Source organism: Chelonia mydas, chromosome 28 (genome assembly GCF_015237465.2).
Source record: "Chelonia mydas isolate rCheMyd1 chromosome 28, rCheMyd1.pri.v2, whole genome shotgun sequence".
Lineage (NCBI taxonomy): Eukaryota > Metazoa > Chordata > Testudines > Cheloniidae > Chelonia > Chelonia mydas.
This window is the reverse complement of record NC_051268.2, coordinates 7,749,170-7,765,803: the sequence shown is the minus strand read 5'-3', so window position 1 is coordinate 7,765,803 and position 16,634 is coordinate 7,749,170. Positions and strand designations below refer to the sequence as shown.

Genomic DNA, 16,634 nt, shown 5'->3' with positions numbered 1-16,634 from the left:
CCAGTCTGCCTGTACCTAAAAAAAAGCACACTAGCTTGGTGTGCTGGTCCAGCTATGCCACTGCCTGGTTCCTTCACTGCAGCTACATCTCTGCTCCGCTCCTTGGACATTCTAGTAATGTACTGTTCCTTTTTCTATTTTTTGTCTTTTGTTTTTATTTGCTGGAAGACATTCCAGCCTTTCTGGTATATTAGAGTGTAACGTGTGGATCAGTCCGTACGTTTTTCTATGAGCACCAGTAAAATCCACATGGGGAAGATTCTACAAAGATAGTTCCCCAAATCTAAATAGCCCTAAGACTGTCCTCAGAAATCAGTGAATGTTCCTTATCTGCGAAAGCGTCAAAAAAAGCTAAGCTGTCAGATATGAATTGTTCAATGAGAGCTGTTTAAACCTCCACTTATTAACGTGCCAGCAAGGTCTGTGGGGGTAGGGGACTGGGAGAGAGTAAGAGTGGGAAGAGAATTAGCCACATAATACAAAAGCTAAGGAGGAAGCTTTACATGGCTTTGAGGTTGTGGCTTAGATGTAAGCACTAATTTGGTTTCAGTATTGAAAAATTCAACTGGCTAAATCTGGATTGCATTGCTTGGGTAAAGTTCTCTGGGTAATATAAATAACTGCACAATCACCTATGACCAGGGTCTGAGGGGAGCCACACTGAGGTCACGCAGTCAGGACAAACTCCAAAGAATGGGTCAGACAATCCCCAAAACTGGTGGATATTCCAAAACTTAGATTTACCAAGCCAGCACAAAACAGCACTTACAATATCTTATTGGTAACACAGAAGCCAAAACACAGTTCCCTTAAAGCAGCTCAGCCTTAGGCCTCCACCAGGCACTTAAGTCAAATATGATGAGGATTACTGAAAATCTTATTCATCATATCAGAAAGTTCTACCAATCCAAAAGGATTGGATACATTACCTCCCAAGTAAATTAATATTTTTTCTCTTACCCAAATACACGCTTACCGCCAATTCTTACTAACTAAACTAAAATTTATTAAAAAAGAAAAGAGTGAGTATTGCTTAAAAGATCAATATAGATACAGACATGAGTACAGTTCTGAGATCAGTTACATAGTAGAGATGGTGAGCTTTGTAGTTGCAAAGAGTTCTTAGAATTAGTCCATAGATTCAGTCCAGTGTTCGTATCCAGGGTGGTCCAGGTAGGATTGGAGATCTCAGTCTTACGACTTAAGCTTCCCCTGCATAAAGCATTAAGCAGATCTGAGATAAAAAGGATCAGGACCCAAGAGACTTTTATACTGCTCCAGGCCTTCTCTTGACAGCTTGGAGTCCTTAGGTGACCAATCGGCAATCATCAAGACTTTGAAGTAGACCTGTTTTTGAAGCATCACCAGTACTTAGCTACATGGATTAACATAAGGCAATTGCCTGTTGTCAAAGTTCCTTCCCTACTCTGAAGTCTAGGGTACAGATGTGGGGACCTGTATGAAAGACCCCCTAAGCTTATTCTTACCAGCTTAGGTTCAAAACTTCCCCAAGGTAGAAACTTTGCCTTGTCCTTGAACTGTATGCTGCCACCACCAAGCATTTTAACAAAGAACAGGGAAAGAGCCCACTTGGAGATGTCTTCCCCCAAAATATCCCCCCAAACCCTACACCCCCTTTCCTGGGGAAGGCTTGATAAAAATCCTCACCAATTTGTACAGGTGAACACAGACCCAAACCCTTGGATCTTAAGAACAATGAAAAATCAATCAGGTTCTTAAAAGAAGAATTTTAATTAAAAGGTAAAAGAATCACGTCTGTAAAGTCAGGATGGTAAATACTTTACAGGGAAATCAGATTCAAAACATAGAGAATCCCTCTAGGCAAAACCTTAAGTTACAAAAAGACACAAAAACAGGAATATACATTCCATCCAGCACAGCTTATTTTACCAACCATTAAACAAAAGGAAATCTAATGAACTTCTAGCTAGATTACTTACTAACTAACAGTTGTAAGGCTGCATTCCTGATCTGTTCCCGGCAAAAGCATCACACAGACAGACGAACCCTTTGTTTCCCCCTGTGATGCAGCAGGGAGTGGGGAGATGTGACGCAGCAGGAAGAGGGAGTGGTGACCTGGGAATGTGGCAGGGGAGTTTCACTGGGAGTTTCACTAGACCCCAGCCCTGGGGTTCCCTGCGTTCCACCACCCAGCACAAAACTGAAACCAAAAAAACCCTCCAGCAGGCTCCCTCCTGCAGCCTTTGTCCAGTTTCCCGGGCAGAGGTGTTACTTCCCCCTCTCCCCCTCCTGGTTCAGGTTACAGGCTCTCAGGTCTCCCATCCCCAGTGAAACACCCCTGCCACATTCCCAGGTCACCACTCCCCCTCCCTGCTGCGTCACACCCCTCCTCCAGATTTGAAAGCATCTTGTCTCCTCATTTGTCATTTTGGTCAGGTACCAGCAAGGTTATCTTAGCTTCTTAACCCTTTTGAGGTGAAAGGGTTTTGCCTCTGGCTAGGAGGGATTTTATAGTTCTGTATACAGAAAGGTGCTTACCCTTCCCTTTATATTTATGACACGCCCCCCGAATCACAGATAGGCTGAAACACGGGCTGTGATTTCTTCCTGGAGCTCTAGGAGAAAACAGAGTTAATAAGGCACATGCACCTCTAAATATACTACGAACTGTATAAAGACACTATTTTCTACATCTCAAGGATGATTTTAACCAGTTGATTCTGGGAAACTTCCATGGGAGAGTGCACCAGCCACTTTGTTAGAAGCTCCTGAAATGTGTTGTATGTCAAAATCAAAATCCTGGAGAGCTAAACTCCACCGAATTAGTTTTTTGTTATTTCCCTTGGCAGTATGAAGACACTGTAGCGCAGCATGGTCGGTTTGCAGGTGGAAACGCCGTCCCCAAACATAGGCATAGCCTTTCCAGAGCATAGACAATGGCATAACATTCCTTTTCACTGATTGACCAGTGGCTTTCCCTCTCAGACAGCTTCTTGCTGAGAAACACTACAGGGTGGAATTCTTGATCCGGTCCTTCCTGCATTAAGACTGCTTCCACACCACGCTCGGACACATCTGTGGTTACTAGGAACGGTTTGTCAAAGTCTGAGGCCCTTAGCACAGGGTCAGACATGAGTGTCGCTTTAAGCTGGTTAAAGGCCTTCTGACACTCTTCAGTCCACTGAACTGCATTTGGCTGTTTCTTTTTGGTTAGGTCTGTCAGTGGGGCAGCGATTTGGCTGTATTGCGGTACAAATCGCCTGTAATATCCGGCCAAGCCTAAGAAGAATTGGACCTGTTTCTTTGACTTTGGGAGAGGCCACTTTTGGATAGCATCCATTTTGGCCTGTAGGGGGTTGATAGTTCCTTGACCCACCTGGTGTCCAAGGTAAGTCCCTCTGTTTAGGCCTATTTGACACTTCTGAGCCTTAACAGTTAGTCCTCCCTCCCTTATGCGCTCGAAAACTTTTTGTAGATGTTCCAGGTGTTCTGCCCAGGAATCCAAAAATATGGCCACATCGTCTAGGTAGGTGACTTTAGGTAGACCGCATATTCTCCCAATCCCGCTAGGAGACCATCTACAAGTTTTTGGAAGGTGGTGGGTGCATTCATCAGCCCGAAAGGGAGCACATTAAATTCATACAGCCCAACACGTGTGGTGAAGGTTGACCTTTCCTAGGGGTACCTGCCAGTACCCCTTAGTTAAATCCAAGGTAGAGATGAACTGGGCCCATCCCAGTTTCTCCAATAGTTCATCTGTGCATGGCATTGGATAGTTGTTGGGGTGAGTTACAGCATTTAGCTTACGGTAGTCCACGCAAACACGTATCTCCCCATCTGGTTTGGGAACTAGAACCACTGGAGATGCCCATGCACTGCCAGAGGGCCGGATTACACCCTCTGTAGTATATCCTGGATCTCCCGTTCTATAGCAGTTTTAGCTTGAGGAGACACCCGGTAAGGTTGGGCTCTAACTGGGTGAGCATTACCTGTGTCAATGGAGTGGTATGCCCATTCAGTCAGTCCTGGGGTGGCTGAGAACGTCAGCGCGTAGCTAGTGCACAACTCCTGGATCTGCTGTCACTGCATACGCCAAAGGGTCACGGAGAGGTTCACCTCTTCCATGCCACCATCACTTTTCCCTTCATAATAGACACCTTCAGACCACTCAGCATCATCTCCTCCCTGAGCTGTAAACTGACAAACCTTTAATTCTCTGGAATAAAAGGGCTTTAGAGAATTAATATGGTATACTTTAGGCTTTTGGTTGGAGGTGGGGAATGCTATGAGATAACTAACAGCTCCCAGGCGCTCCTGGACCGTGAATGGCCCTTCCCATGATGCTTCCATTTTATGGGCCTGGAGCGCCTTTAATACCATGACCTGGTCCCCTACTTTGAAGGAACGCTCTCTGGCATGTTTATCATACTAGGCTTTTTGCTCTTTTGGGGCATCCTTTAGGTTTTCTTTACCAAGGTCTAAAGAGGTTTGGAGGGTGTTTTGTAGGTTGGTTACAAAGTCTAGAATGTTAGTTCCTGGAGAAGGTGAAAACCCCTCCCATTGCTGCTTCACCAACTGTAATGGCCCCTTAACCTCGTGGCTGTATACAAGTTCAAATGGTGAAAACCCTAAACTGGGATGGGTAAAATTTTGCTGTGCTGTAACTTGATACCTCTGTTTCTCTGATAGCTATTCTCAGCCTACAGAAAAATCCTTTTGTTATACCTGCTGCTCTGTCCCCCAGGCAGAGAGACAGAATCTACAGCTGCAATCACCTTTTACAAAACCCTTTAAAATCCTGCTGTGCTTCTGGTTCACAATGATCTCAAAATGATCCCACCACTCTGCCACCATGTCAAGGTTCCTTCCCCATTCTGAACTCAAGGGTACAGATGTGGGGACCTGCATGAAAGACCCCCTAAGCTTATTCTTACCAGCTTAGGTTAAAAATTTCCCCAAGGTACAAACTTTGCCTTGTCCTTGAACCGTATGCTGCCACCACCAAGCGTTTTAACAAAGAACAGGGAAAGAGCCCACTCGGAGACATCTTCCCCCAAAATATCCCCCCAAACCCTACACCCCCTTTCCTGGGGAAGGCTTGATAAAAATCCTCACCAATTTGTACAGGTGAACACAGACCCAAACCCTTGGATCTTAAGAACAATGAAAAATCAATCAGGTTCTTAAAAGAAGAATTTTAATTAAAGAAAAGGTAAAAGAAGCACCTCTGTAAAATCAGGATGGTAAATACCTTACAGGGAAATCAGATTCAAAACACAGAGAATCCCTCTAGGCAAAACCTTAAGTTACAAAAAGACACAAAAACAGGAACATACATTCCATCCAGCACAGCTTATTTTACCAGCCATTAAACAAAAGGAAATCTAATGCATTTCTAGCTAGATTACTTACTAACTAACAGCTGTAAGGCTGCATTCCTGATCTGTTCCCGGCAAAAGCATCACACAGACAGACGAACCCTTTGTTCCCCCCACCCCCTCCAGATTTGAAAGTATCTTGTCTCCTCATTAGTCATTTTGGTTGGGTGCCAGCGAGGTTACCTTAGCTTCTTAACCCTTTACAGGTGAAAGGGTTTTGCCTCTGGCCAGGAGGGATTTTATAGCACTGTACACAGAAAGGTGGTTACCCTCCCCTTTATATTTATGACACCTGTTCTCACCATTCACAGGTGATTTGCTATATACATCAAAGAGAGATTAATACGGTGATAATCACGATATTTACAGTTCATTTAAATGTTAAGTTCTCCTTTTGATCTCTGAATTAGCAGAATACAGCATAGATAGGGACTCTAACCTCTAAGAATATATATGTAAACACACAAAAACAGAAACATTATATACCAGTATATCCCTAAATGTTGAATTTGGATCATTTATCCTGCAGGATGCTTAACGCTTTCCAGCCATGTGTCACACCACCTCTTTGCATTTCTGTTTTAAAATTTATAAGGGTTGGTTTTCTGCTGTATTAATCTGATGATTTGACAAATTGATGAGTTGATTCCAATGCAATTAATTCATTGATTGACTGATTTGATGTCAACTTTCTAGTTGTATGGTTTAATACTAATTTAGTTGAGTTGGGTTTGTAGTAGATTAGCCTTCGATGTGTATTCTTGGTTGGATTAGTTCATTTTAATAAAGTGTATAAAAGAGATATTGAGTAATATTTATTTTAATAAGAATCTTGGCTCCTTCATGCTCAGCCAGCAGCATCTGGGCCCCAAGGACAAGGCATGAGAAGAATCCAGTGGCTCTGAGCAGGAAAATAGCCACCAATAAGCTGGTCAGAGCTGCCAGGATCCCCAGAAAGGCCACCATGCCCAGAGCCCGGAATAGCCCTAAGAAAGTGGTGGCTGCAGCAGGGACCAAAATGGCAGAGAAAAGACCCCAAAGGCTCTAAGCTGCCAAGTCCAGAAAGTGGTCAACATCCCACCTAAAACCAAGTCAGGCGAGAGCCAGGCTAAAGCCAGGCCCCAAAGCCAGGGCTAAGAAGGTGGCCCTGAGAAAGAAGTGAAGAGATTTCCATGGGGATAACTCCTGCCTCCCAACGGCTCTTTTAAGAATCACCATGGGCCTCCCAGGGAGAGCCAGGTCCCTCAGGCTGTTACTTGGGGTACAGTGTGCCATGCTTAGAGGATTGGATCTGATTTCAGCTGATGGACAGGTTTGCTAGGCTTTTAGACATTATACAAGCCCCCATCCTCACACCATTCAGTGGAACTGCTGAACCTACTATAGATGGATATGAAAATATATTAAAAATAAAAATCAGCTCCTAAGGGAGCACCTGGATTTGAACCAGGGACCTCTTGATCTGCAGTCAAATGCTCTACCACTGAGCTATACTCCCTGTGACAGCATCATATTGGAGACAGTCGTCTTGAGGATTATGAAGGGCACACCCTATTTCAAAGAGTTCCTCTTATATTCCCAGCCATGGGTGGTTTAAAAATGGGGGTTTATTAAACACCACACCTCACACAATCCCCACACCTGCTCAGTCTCACCGGACCACAATTACTGCTTACCTGGGACCACACCCTGCTCCCCAGCTCTGGGCAATTTAACCTCTCCAGCATTGCTCCAAACCCTTAAAGGCACAGGGCACATGTAAATAGAACCCATTACCCCCCATAGCATTAATTAAGGAACTCCCAAATAATGGCATTCTGACCCGAAACACAGAGCTCCCAGACTCTGGTTTAGAAACACAGAGCTCCCGGGACTGTCAGCCACACCCCTGTGCCCTGCAGCAGACTGAGGCACGGGCAGTGAGCAGGGCCCATAATGCAAGGGGTCCCTTTTTTATATTTTGCACAATTGTGGTTCAGTGGGCCAATTCTTGTCTCCCATCCAGCAGGCCTGGGCTTAATTCACAGCCAACGCTGAGCTGAGTTTTCTGAGCAAAGGCTGAAGGAACGGGGTATGTTTAGTTTGCAAAAGAGGAGATTCAGGGAGGATATGATAGCGGTCTTTAAATACTTGAAAGGCTGCTATAAAAAAGATGGAGAAAAGTTGTTCTCTCTTGCCACCGAGGGCAGGACAAGTGGCAATGGGTTCAAACGACAGCATAGCAGATTTAGATTAAATGTCAGGAAAGACTTCCTAAGTGTAAGAACAGTAGGACAATGGAACTGACTGTCTAGTTCATGGAACCTCCTTCACCAGCATGTTTCAAAAGGAGGCTGGAGAGCCATCAGTCTTGGATGGTTAAACCACAAAAAGTCCTGCATCTTGGCTGGGGGTTAGACTAGATGACCCTTGCAGGCCCTGGTAACGCTATGGTTCTATGCTTAGATGTAGAAATTACGGGATGAAACTTGAAATAAGGGCCAGTTTCCCCTCCTAACATGTAAAGTCTTTATATCCAAACACAATGACTTTCTGAATGATCTGTCCTAGTTCAACCTTCAGATGTTGGGGTGGAGATAGGACTCGCTGGGTCAAATTCTCTGGACTTTGTTATGCAGCTGGTCAGACCAGATGTCCATGGAGATCTCATCTGCCTCTAAAATCAAAATACCGTCTTAAATTAGTCCGCAGACACTCGTTTTCCCCTATCCTGATCCCCAGCAAGGGTAATCCAAGGAAGAGGGCTGTTTCGCAAGGATAGAAGAAGGATAGCCTTCACCCCATGGAGGAATCAGATTCCACGTTGGTTAGGTGCCACACTGCCCTCATTTCTCCTAGCTTTTAAGATGGTTGATGTATCTAAATTAGCGACTTCCTGTGGAGAAGTAGGTTTGAATTCTATTTCTGACAAGCAGTGGCTGAGTTTGTCTTGAATTTGTCCCCCTCCCCCCCAAAATATTCCCTATTAATTTTAACATAGTCAAATCTTTAATGAAGTGTGATATTCTCCTCCTCATTCCCAGAGTTTTTTCCACCCTAAAGGTTCCTGTCCTCACAGCTCACTGAGAGGGATTGATTTAGAATAGAATAGAATAGAATATCAGGGTTGGAAGGGACCTCAAGAGGTCATCTAGTCCAACCCCCTGCTCAAAGCAGGATCAATCCCCAATTTTTGCCCCAGATCCCTAAATGTTCCCCTCAAGGATTGAACTCACAACCCTGGGTTTCACAGGCCAATGCTCAAACCACAGGAGAAGGGAAGGCCTGGAGGGGCCAAAATAGGTAAGAAATTTCCATGCCCTGTCACTAGCAAATAATGGCCACCGTGGATCCACCCCAGAGGTGGCTGCATCTTAGCACTGCGGGAAGCCGCCCCTCACGGAGACCCTTTGTCACGGGCTTTGGGTTACTTCTGGACCCACGCTGCACTCAGAGGAACCTCCTCATCCCGTGCCAGCTGGAGAAAATAAAAGGGCCCAGCCAAGTCTCCTGTCACCAGCGGGCAACCACCGATCCCCCAAACAGGGGGAGGCCCCTGGCTGCGATGTCTATTGAATATGTGGCTGGCCTCGTTCATCGGCAAACCTTTTAAGAGAGATAACGGGGGGAACAAATGATTCTCAAAGGAGAGGGAAAGACGATCACTGGGCAATTTCCCCTGCCACATCCAGGATTTTTAATTGACGTTTGATGATGACGTAGAAAGAGGCAAAACCTGAGATTTGAGATCAACGTTGAGAAATGAAAGAGAAAAGGGCGGAAACCTGAGGAATGGGGATCTAGTTTTGTAAGTTAGAGAAAAGTGGAAAATCTGAGGGATTTTCTGTCAGTTGTGGAGATGAGGTAAGGGGTTTTCACTTTGAAGTTTCCATAACAAGACACAGTCTCAGATCTGTGTGAATGTAGAGAGAAAATAGGAACCATTCACCCACAAACTGCCCACCCACACACTCTGCTCCATGCTGCGAGAAAAGATCCCACAGAGCAGATTGAGTGCAGGGGGTTCAGTCTGACATGCAGGTAATTTAGTTGACTCTAATTGGGCTCCTCAGACTTTGGTCACTCTGCAAGTGGAGAAGCTGCTGACGAGCAATGTTTAGCAGGTGCAGGAAGGAGAGCAGGTTCGCTATTCAAATTCTGCAGTTTACAATTTTTCGAAACTGGGAATAACCAACATAACATTTCTAATGGGAAGGTGGATGCAGAGCAGTAAAACTGGCGATGCCCAGACCTCCTATGAGGGTGGAGTGGAAATTAATAATGTGAGGATCACTTAGGAAATTAGCCGTTACTGACAAGATTTATCTCAGTTCTAATTTCAAGTTTATAGTATTATTTAGAGGAATCAGTAATTATTTTTTCTATATTAATTAAACCCTAAACTTTATTTAATCAAACCATAATAATTAAGGCCCCCAGTTTTTTCCTCTCTTGTAGCAAGAATGAATTAGTTTTATTCCATCCCTGACATTCCATGGAATGACAGCAGCAGCATGAAGAAAGAGCCGAGCCAATATCTCACTGTCGGGTATGCAGGTGGCCACGTCCCCTCTGTCTGCGCACGGCCATTGCAGGAGTGAAGGTTTCAATAGAATTCAATACCCGGGCTCAGACAAGAGACACAGGGAGGTTTTGCTGTTCATGGATCTGTGCAAAGGAAATTATTCCTCTGTGTGAAATTGAGGTGGGAAATCAAACACCCACATGGTGGTGCAATGCCCTAAGGAATGTGGGTGAAGGACTGAGGCTGAGAACTGAATTAACTCCACTCACCTGGGTTTGAAAGAACATATTTTGATTTCGAGAAGGGGAATATGGCATTCATTCAGACCTGGGGAGGGGGTGTGAACAGTGTTATGGCTTCTTTAGCTCTTTTTAAAACCTGAACATGATTCCCCGAAAGGGCGAGAGGCAAAGCCCAGAGCTGCCTTTAGTCCCAGGCTGGGGTCTCCTGGGTGGTGGGAAAGGTCCCGCTGGAGACGTCCCTTGTCTTAGATCAAAGAGGGATGTTGGATGGAATTTATCACACAACCCTCCCTGCTCCCCAGAGCCCCACATGGAGAATCTAGAGAGGGGGGAGTCATTTCTCACCTGCATTCCCAGAACAGCTGCTCAGACTCCTCCCTGCCTACTCAGTCCCTGCTGAGCTCATGGGGTCCTTCTGCTCCAAAGGCTCCACAGTCCTGGGGTCCATAGAAACCCTAACCCAAACTCCAAGTGGCCTACCCTTAGGAACCCTAACCCTAGGGCAGGGAGCCCAACCCATAGCACAACCTGCAATGCCCGGGGGGACCCTGGAAGGGGAGGAAAGAACAGAGAGGAAAGAAACAGAGAGAAAACACCCCTTCTCTCTGCCCTTCCTCTCCCTTCAAGAAGTGTTATAAATGGGGAAACTCCCCACCATGAACAGCAGAGAAAACAGAGAGCTAGTCATCATCTGCTGTACAGGGACTGCCTTTGTTCATGAAATCCCTGTGAGAGAAAATAGTCACAAGAGCTGGAGTTGTGGGCTACTGTGTTTTCTTTTCCAGATGTTCAATAATTTGCAACACTGAGACCTGGCTCAGGGCTGAGCAGCAGGAAGATCTGAGTCGGGGGGTAGGATGGGGGGGGGTTATCACTTGATTAAAATTAAACTGCAAAATATTCTCCCTTCACTCCAGCAAAAGACTCCACTTTAGCCATTAACCCCCCTCCACGTGCTATATGCCGGCATGGTGGGGAGGGAGGGAGGGAGGGAATACAAGTTTGGGTCAGTTTGCGCTTCTCTTCATGTTCCTTTTATGTTACAAGAATAATGAAATTAACCAGCGGGGGAGTGAAGGGACTGAAAGACAACTAAAAGAGAAAACAATGTTGTGACGGTGGGCCAGAAAGGGATAAGCAACTTGCAGGCTAATTGACACAGATTCAACCTTTAGAGACATATCAGCAGTTAATGATTGTGGTTTTTTGTGTTAGAGTTCCTGTCTATGCTGTATTCTGATAATTCACAGATCAAAAGAAGATCTTAACATTTAAATGTACTAATGTCACTGTCTTAATTTCTCTTTTAAGTTTGTGGTAAATCACCTGCAAATGGCAGAGATAGTCAATTGCCTTAGGTTAATCCATGTAGCTAATTACCTATGGTGTTTAGGAAATAGGTCTACTTCAAAACCCTATTGTTCACTCAAGGACCGGTGCTGTCAAGAAGCGGCCAAAAATCTCTATAAAGACTCTTGGGACCTGATCCTTTCATCTCAGATCTGCTTAAGCTTTATTCAGGGGAAGTTTGAATCATAAGACTGAGGTCTCCAGCCTCATTTGGATTGCCCTGATATTGCATATTTGGACATTGGACTATAACCTGAAGAACTGATTCTGGAAGGGACTCTTTGAAATTCTGAAGCTGACCAGCTCTACTGTGAAACTGACCTAAGGACTCTATTCCTGTCTGTCTATATAATGATCTTTCAGCAAATACACTCTTTTCTTTTTGTAATAAATCTTAGTTTAGTTATTAAGAATTGGCTGTAAGTGTATATTTGGGTAAGATCTGAAATATTCATTAACCTGGTGGGTAATGTGTCCGATCCTTTGGGATTGGTAGAACTTTTTATATGATGAACAAGATTTTCAGTCGTCCTCACCATATTTGACTTGGCTGTCTGGGAGAAAGCCCAAGGCTGGGTTGCTTTAAGGGAACTGTGTTTTGGCTTCTGGGTAACCAGTAAGACATTATGGAAGTTGTTTTGTTGGTGTCTTGGTAAATCTGAGTATCAGAATAACCACCAGCTTTGAGGATTGTCTGCCCCATTCTTTGCAGTTTGCTCCACTTGAGCCACCTCAGCGTAGCCCTCCTGAGACCCTGGTCGCAAAAGTATTAATACAATGAAATGAGGCCTAAGGGGGGAAAGCGGGGGAGAGAAGCAAAGCACATCGAGGTCCTACCACCGTTTGAACTCACATTGTTGGATTCAGAGTCCGGAGCACTGATCATTCCACCATGGAGCCAGCATCTAGCCTCACCTCTGCATACATGAGGTGAGCTGCACTGAGAAAGACAGTATCATGTTTAAATTATTATTGCTCTTCACCTCTCACTATCTACTCCCACACCCCAGGTGTCTTTCCTCCTTGCCTCTGCCTTTCCACCTCTCAAAGGACTTCTCTACACCAGATACATTTCCCCTGCTGTATTTACCCCAGTAGGGCTCCCCATGGAGACACTCTTTCCTGGAGAAGAATGGCCTGTTTTCTGTTTAGATTATATTGCTTTGGGAGGGGATTAAATGATCAAAAATCCCCTCTTAGTCTGGGATAAGGAATTCCACGTGAACAGCGAGACCAGCAGCCCCAGCTCTCTCTCTCTCTCTCTCTCTTTTTCCTGGTGAAAGTTTCATTGACCTCAGTGTGGCCTGGTCAGGGGAAGTCCTTGACGCTCACATCTTTAAGAACACAGAACTCTTCAGTAAGCCATGAGCTGTGACTGTACCACTCGGTGGATTATCACTGTCGAAGTTGAAATGCCAGTAGCGATCCTGAGTGAGCCAGCCTACCCCTTGCTCCCACGGCTCAGGAAGCCATAAACCGGCCACCTCGACAGCACCAAGGAACACTTCCACTGCTGGCTCAGCAGGTGCAGAATGACAGCTGAATGTGAATTTGGTCATTCGAAGGGGCACTGGCGTTGCTGACTCACAAGATTGGACCGCAGTGAGAAAAGTATCCCAGCGGCTATAGCTGCCTGCCGTGTCCTGCATAACATCTCCGAAGCAAAGGAGGAAAAGTCTCCATGGGGTGGAGGACAGAAGTGGACTGGCAGTTTGCTGAATCTGAGCAGCCAGATGGAAGAGCTCCAGGCAGAGCTGTTCAGCTCAGGGAGGCTTTGCAAGACCATTTTAATAGTGAGCCAAAGTAGTGTGCGTTGTTGTCGTGTGCTTTACCTGGCACTGCTCTTTTGCAGCCCGGTATGAATCATGTGGTGATTGCTTTATATGTGGCAATATGACATTGATAGCCAAACAGCCGCATTAACAACAATCTTACCAGTTGTGTGAAACTGAGCGATAACCGATAATCGGTCGCTTACAAACTCCTGATCACCAGCCAGCATATGTTGCGAAGTGATAAAGATGAGTTATGTTCAAAATAATAGAATTTTATTCTGTAACAAAATGAGTTCAAAAACCCTGTGGGATTTTAAAACGAATACATTAAAACCGTAATAAATTAAGAGAACAGAACTTATGAAGGGGAAGGAACATTCATGTCTATTTCATCTACACATACACCACCCGTGGCTTTCACAGGTCAGCCTATGTGAAACTGTGATTCTCTTTAATGTCCATGTGGAAAGTTGAGGTCCTGATCCTGAGTTTGAATGGGCTGCAAAGGGAGATGAGCTATGAACCTGCAGATCCACCAGGGTCTTCAGAATCTGTGTTAGAGGCCTGAGAAGCCCCATTATGTCCTGGTGCAGCTCCCTCTCCTTTTCCTGCACCTGGCTCCTCTCCACTCTATCCTTTTCCAGGCTGGCTATGATGTTCACCCTGTGTGCACTGTCTCATGGAGCACTGATTTGCAGGATCTCCTGGAACATGTCATCCCAAGTCCTCTTTTTTCTCCTCCTTCTCTGGCTCAGGCATTGCATGGGTGTGGAGGGGGGAGACCCCAAAGGCTGTAATGGCAGCAACTGCAGATAAAACACGCAGAGGTTTCATTGTCGGTGTATTCACTGCAGAAAGCAAAACTTCAGAGGCTGAACTTACTCCCCTTTCTCCCCTGAATTTTTAAGCACTACATTCTCTCTTCTGCTTGGGGTTGCTTGTACAGGGTGCCAGTCACAGCACCAGCCATGGTGAGTATAGCCCTCCCGGGGTTGGAGAAACGAGGAGGGGGAATAGCCTGGTTGCATGATTCTGCAGCTGGATGGAATGCACTGGAGTGTGTGTGTGTGTGTGTGTGTAGGAGGGGTTTTCTGATCTACGTGACCCCTGGGCTGTGGAAATCACAATGGTGCCCAGAGTGGTCAGTGTGGGACACTGTTGGACAAGTGCTGGAGGACAATATCGCTCAACCTAAGTAATGCAGTGTTTACACTAACACTGGATTAAGCTAAGTACATTGGCCTTGGGTCTATGCTGCTCGCGGAGGTAGTGTTATTAAGTCCGCGTAATGGGACACTGATGTCAGTGGGAGTCTGATGGGGTGCCCTCACCCCGCCCTGGACGGGAAGGGGTTAACTCCTCATTGTGGGCTGAGGAAGCCATGCCCCCACATCCCTACTGGGCATGCACCAAGTGCAGTACAAGTAGAAAAGGGAGCAGCCCAGCTCAGTCTGGGCTGACCACCAGTGAGGAAGGATGTCTGCTGCTGGTGCCTATCTCGGAGCAGCAGGAGCCCCAGCCCCAGCGGTGCTGAGACCCCGGCAGATGCCTGGATACCTGCGAACACCTCTGGGACTTTGGAGCCGCCGACATCAGTCCAGGCAGTGGAACCTGGGAACCCCGAAGTCACCCAGACCGAAGAGACAGGAGTCAGGGTAGGAAGTAGCCCAAGGGAGGGACTACCCATAGTCCCAAGCATAGTCGGTGTGTTGCACTTGGATGCCCGCTGACTCGGTGGTGAACTCACTCGGAGCCACCAGGGCCCTGGGCTGGGTCCCCCTACACTGGCCACCCCACCCTGGGGTGGTGGCCCTCCCCCTTCAGGCCACTAGGCCTTGCTGCCCATCAAATCAGAGTAGCCTTATCAACTCTGGCTGCTTGGCCTCGCTGCCCTGCAGAGAAGGGTGTCCCCATTGACTTGGTCCATGGGGCCCTATTGCTCTGTGGATCAGGGCAATTCTATAGACTCTGGCCACTAGGCCTCTCCCCATAACACTTGACATAACCCTGCAGTGTAGGTCAGGGGAGAGTGTGCGTGTGTGGGGAGAACCTTCAGCAAAAGGGGGAAAAGTGTCTTCCCAAGACTGCCATTTCTGCTCCTTCTCCAGAGTCCTCGGGGCAGGAGACACCTCAGGAAAGTTTCCTTTGCAAGGCATCAATAATAAAATTGGTGAAAGTTCAGAATCAACATGGCCTGACATCAGAATTCCAATGTCCTAACCCGGAGCGAATGCGAATGGTCTGGCATATTGAATGCAATGCCCCGTGCCAGGCTGCAGCTGATTTGGTAGTTCTGGTGATCATAGCACAGGCCACAAAAAAGCCAATTCCACCCACTGTGAAAAATCAGCATGGAGCTAAGGGCAGAGCAGGGGTTTCTGCTTTCACTCCTGCTGTGGCATGCAGGGAACCCGGGGCAATCCTCAAAGAGCATCTGGAACTGAATTGGGGAAACCGGCCTTTCATAACAGGCAGCTCAAGTGTAGATGAACTGTTTTTTGTTTTGTTTTGTTTTTTTACAATTTCTTATAACACTAAATAATCCTTCAATCCCAGTGTCACAATCCATGAACTTGCCTCAGCCTTGTAGTTTGCCCAGGGCGAAACTGAACATCGCTTCACATACAAGTGGGTGGAGATCAATCACTTTTCAAGAGTGACTGGGTACAGAAGACAAGTGTTGTGTTTCATTCCTTGTGTCCTGGCGCCATCGTGTGGCCATCTCCTTTCCCCACCTTTCTGTAAGAAGTTTTGGGAGTTGGCAGGGAAACTTCATTTCACCAGGAAAGATGCAGGAACAGGGGCTGCTTGCATGTACCAAACACCCACAGAATGAGGCGTCCGTCCTTGTCAAACAATCATCTCCCTCCTTCGGTCCAGTGGCCTCTACTGTTCGTTCTCCCCAAGATTGGCAGCTGCATGATCAAACCCCTCTGTGCCGAGCAGGAAGGAACCCAAAGATTTGCTTTTAAAAGGAGCATCCGCCTTCCTTCTTGAGTCAGATGAATTTATCTTCATTTCCTGTGTCTTAGGGGAGGAGTGGAGCTGGGGCCAGCTCGTGCTGGGATATAGCTCCCCTCTCCCCCTTGTTCAGTCAGTGGGGGACCCCGTCTCTGCCCAGACCTGAGCTGCTGCCCCCCACTCAACCCCACCCTCCTCATTCGCTCTGTGGCTGTGTCACTGCTTTGCTTGCACAGTTGACACCTTTGTGATCCACTCTTTTGAAGTGCATTGGTGGTATAGTGGTGAGCATAGCTGCCTTCCAAGCAGTTGACCTGGGTTCGATTCCCAGCCAATGCAGTGCTGCATTTTGTCCCCCTTGTTTGAAATTGGCCTCATTTCAGTCACACTGTGTTATAACCACATTATTTTACGAGAAACTGCTCCTTGTAGGAATTTGCTA

General features: G+C 46.3%; 3 protein-coding genes, 1 long non-coding RNA gene and 2 other non-coding genes across 7 annotated transcripts in view; 2 read left to right on the top strand and 4 right to left on the bottom strand.

Annotated features, from left to right (window-relative positions):
• Positions 1 to 16,634, top strand: part of LOC102934530 (zinc finger protein OZF) — a 1,287,564-nt gene that overhangs the window by 261,491 nt on the left and 1,009,439 nt on the right.
• LOC102930400 (zinc finger protein 501) overlaps positions 1 to 16,634 on the bottom strand; it is a 1,110,025-nt gene that overhangs the window by 233,608 nt on the left and 859,783 nt on the right. The gene's annotated exons all lie outside the window — the stretch shown is intronic.
• The window catches only part of LOC102937091 (zinc finger protein 135), a 426,373-nt gene that overhangs the window by 167,723 nt on the left and 242,016 nt on the right, over positions 1 to 16,634 (bottom strand). The gene's annotated exons all lie outside the window — the stretch shown is intronic.
• On the bottom strand, positions 996 to 2,692 carry LOC122463972. Its single transcript, XR_006287775.1, has 2 exons — positions 2,521 to 2,692; positions 996 to 1,347 (listed from the first exon to the last, which is right to left on the bottom strand). It is a non-coding gene; the product is annotated as an uncharacterized LOC122463972 (long non-coding RNA).
• Positions 6,787 to 6,858, bottom strand: TRNAC-GCA. The gene has a single exon. It is a non-coding gene; the product is annotated as a tRNA-Cys (tRNA).
• On the top strand, positions 16,460 to 16,531 carry TRNAG-UCC. The gene has a single exon. It is a non-coding gene; the product is annotated as a tRNA-Gly (tRNA).